We start from the raw sequence: 3871 nt of genomic DNA, 5'->3' as shown, positions 1-3871 counted from the left end.
ATTCCTGCCACAGCGGCCGTGGGACACAGAGTGAGGCGGCGCTGCCCTGGGTCCCGGGGCAGCCCGCGGGACACGCGGCCGGGATGGTGCGTGTCCCTCCCCACCCATGCCCGGGTCACCCGCGGCAGCCTGGGAGGAGAAAAAGGCCACCCGCAAGTCAGCGCACACGCCTGCTCTTCGCCGCGGATCACCCTGGGACCAGCACCTGCACTGCCTGCGTCTCGGAAGACAGCGTTAGAAGTGGGGTTGAAAGTCTTACCAACCCCACCCACTGCTAAACATTCCCCCTGCCTCTTGTGCTTACGGAGCTCTGAACAATCGTATGGCCGTTCCAGGAGGACGCGTGCTCCTCGCAGAACCAGGAGAAAGATGCCCTGGGAAGGGTTGCCTCTTGTTAGTAAATCCTGTTTGTGGGGTAGTTATCTTCCTTTTCTGCTTTCAGGCTGAAACCTGCAAAAACCCACTGGATTTGTACCATTATGGAGTTAAGAAAATAATTGGCAGGACAAATGCTTGAACCTCGGACCATTTACTAGCAAGAGAGAGAAGCTGTAAACTTCTCTTGCATACAAGGAGGTGTCACATATGAAAAGCTTCCTCGCCGGCAGTTCCCAGGTTTTCCTTCAGCCATCCCTCCTAGCCATCAACTTTGGTTCAGATTCTCTTTTCTTTTGTTGTGAAAACCCTTTGAACTTTCCAAGCAGGTGCTTTTCAACATCATCCCATCTTATCAGTCACAAGAGAAAAAGAGATGGCCCGTGCAACACGTGTAGGAGTAGGAATTAGTGCCTTCTACCCCTCATCTCTACTTGTAAAGAGAAAACATTATTTTCTTTCCATCCTAAGCTATGAGGCAAGCTAGCTTGATAATCATCCTACCAGTTGCTTAAGCCTCCCAATTAGGCATCTAGCACAGCAGGAGATTTCCCGGTTAATGAGGGTGAATACCTGTGATTCCTCTCCTGAGCCACTTCTATCTTCTTGTTAATTTTTATTTTGGGAAGAATGTGGTTAGATACATTCCTGTTTCTTCTCTTTCCCTCCCCCCAGGGGCATTTCTTGCCTTCTTCTGGGATTGCCCCTCACCTTTTAAATTGCTACGGTCGTTTCTCCCTTTCCTGCTGGCTCTTCTCTGTGCCTTCCTTATCAGGCTCTTATAATTGTATTGGCAGTCCCTGCCTTATTTGTCCAGCGAACTGACAATTCTTGAGCTGATATCCCATCATATGACCTTTTCATGGAGTGGAGACCAAAATTACTGTGTAACCAGGGGGCAATAAACCACACCTGATAAGATGAAAGGCTTTCGGCTTTTTCCAGATTCTAGATACTGGGAAAACGGTGGGGGCTGATGAGGAAAAGAACAATGGAAGAGGTTCAAAATGATGCAGCCAGTTGTGATGAAGAACATTTAATTATCTGATTTTATGAATCAAACCTCTCCCCAGGTGGCAGGATAGACCAGTGAGCGTCTTTCACACTGACAACACTGGTTGTCCAGATCCAGTTGGCAAAAGCAGCTTAAGGAACCCTCCAAATGCTCCAGTCCTCCAAAAGTACCAGTGGCAAAACAGGCAAGCAACTCATGGCATAGAGTGGGAAGTGTTTTCATTTGTTCCCTTCATATCCCTCTGCTGTTTCTATAAAGGAGGATCTTGTGCCTTCCTGGCTGTGTGATGAGGTGGCAGCTGTTGTGTGGGTGCAAAAGTTCTTGTGGCCCTCTCCATTAAGCAGGAAACATCCTCCTGTTTCAATCCCTGCACTGGAGGAATGTCCCTCTAGCCAAGCTTTGTCCTCTCCAGCTTTGCTGCCAGAGTCCATTATCCCGGCTGGGCACACAAAGAGGGATGTGTCCCCCTTCTTTGCTCAGGCAGAATGAGAGAGTGGGTAATTTATGGGCTGAGAACAGGTGAGTCTGTATGCAGAGAGAAATGAAAAAAAGGTGCTCTGAATCCATATCCTGGATTAAAACTGCCTGTTTAATAAGAGGGTTTCCCTTTTTTACTTGTGATTCCTGATTCAAAACCCATGAAAAAGCACAAGGAGCAACCTAGTACATTCTTTTACAAACACCCTATTTTCCCTACTCTGTTTGCCTGAGGCATTAAGAAGAGAGCCACTTTTCCTGCTTTCTGGCTTCCTATACAGCAATGGCTTCAAATCTTACTTCCCAGGTGCCTCAAGTTGAGAGTCCTTGACCCAGCCTTCATTATATTTAGTGTATATTACCTTGTCTGAACTCTCTGATGTTTACTGTGCTACTTTTACCTGTAAGCTTCAGGCACAGGAAAATCAGATCTAGGGACATCTGTGTTTTAAGCCTTCTCTGCTGTCCATTTTCTGAAGGATCTACATAGGTGCAGGAGTGAAGCCTATGGATTTGTCTATTTCAGTTATTAAATGAAGCAAGGCTACATTTTTCTTTGCAATAGAAAACTTTAGCTTTGATTTGTTATTAAAACCTAGGTGTTCATATCTTGCTGCAGGGGCAGGAGAAGGAGGAAGAGGAGGATTTCACAGGAAAGTCTGATAGATCCCAGTACGCCTCATGAGAGGATCCATATATTTGGATAAAATAGCTGAGTAAATTAGCCTAGAGACTTGCAGGGTAAAAAATATACCTCCTATCCCTCATCCTTGCCCCAGCTCCATTTTTGCTGTGTTAAACGCACGCAGTTTTGAAAGGGAGAAACACAGCCTTCTGGCAGAAGTACATGTGCATTCATGTCAAAAAATTTCTGAAGTAAAGACAGTTGAGACAGGCAGACTCCAAGTTTCCATCTCAGAATAGAATAAATACTTATTCTATGGTCACGAGTGAATTCACCATTACCCCATACTCAGAGTGCCTGCACTGCCTATGTCCACTGCCACCAGCTCCCTCTGTGCAGGTACCTGCTGAGATGATTCTGTAGTCCCATGTCACAAAATCAAATTGTGCATGTTTGTATAACTAGTCTGTCTCAGTCTGCAACTTTAAACCTCCCTGCTGCTTGCAGTGACAAGTTGATGTTCTGTGTGTGCTTAAATTAGATGCTCATATGCAAATTTACAACTTGAAAGTGTCCTTGTGAAGGCTTTATTTTTGTTCTGTCTGATTGTATTGTACTTTTTTATTGAAACTGAAGGCAATGTCAACTAAGAAATATATTTTTGTTCTTCTATATTTGAAAACAAAAAAAGCACAAAGGAGGAAATAGGATAAATAAGTGACAACTCTTGCAAGGGGATTAGAAAGCAGCAGTGTAATGATGCATAAATCCCATGTTTTGTGTACAAAAGTTTCTTCAGAAAAAAGGCAGGTTTGATATCAAAATGTTTAAGTAGTACCAAAAGACTTGAACATTTTACTACTTTTAATACAGAAGTGGAAAAATAGTGATAAATACAATTTCATTAATTTTTAAAAAAATTAAATGCTGCCTTTGGAATGACTGCTCGCCCAGAATTTCCTTGCTTTGTATTATGTTAAAATAAAGATGAGTGGCAAAAAATAGACCCTTGAAATGCAAATGAACATTTTGCAAATTAAAATAGTTCAGTTGACCCCCTTTCTCAAATGATAGAGTTGCTGAAATGTAACAAATTATTTAAGTTCAAAACAAGAAATTATTTACTTTTAAATTAGTGGAGAATGAAGTTATTTTTCTGCCAAGTTCTAATATGCTGGCTTTTGCAGGGTAGTTTGGGGATATTTTTATATTTCTGCTTGACCTGGAAATGCAGATGACTCTCATTTGTTACAATTATTGTGCTACCCATCTAATTTAGTCTATAAATTCCTTGAGGCAGGAAACACATCTTCCTCTGGGATTGCTGAGCTCTGAAGGAAACCCTTTACAGCAGAAGGTGGCTGTCTAGAACAAAATTG

General features: G+C 43.1%; 1 long non-coding RNA gene across 1 annotated transcript in view; it reads left to right on the top strand.

The window, feature by feature from the left end:
• LOC132328089 (uncharacterized) overlaps positions 1-3871 on the top strand; it is a 33954-nt gene that overhangs the window by 8352 nt on the left and 21731 nt on the right. The gene's annotated exons all lie outside the window — the stretch shown is intronic.

Source organism: Haemorhous mexicanus, chromosome 5 (genome assembly GCF_027477595.1).
Source record: "Haemorhous mexicanus isolate bHaeMex1 chromosome 5, bHaeMex1.pri, whole genome shotgun sequence".
Taxonomy (NCBI): domain Eukaryota; kingdom Metazoa; phylum Chordata; class Aves; order Passeriformes; family Fringillidae; genus Haemorhous; species Haemorhous mexicanus.
Note: the sequence above shows the minus strand (reverse complement) of the source record. Positions and strands in the feature narration are given on the sequence as shown.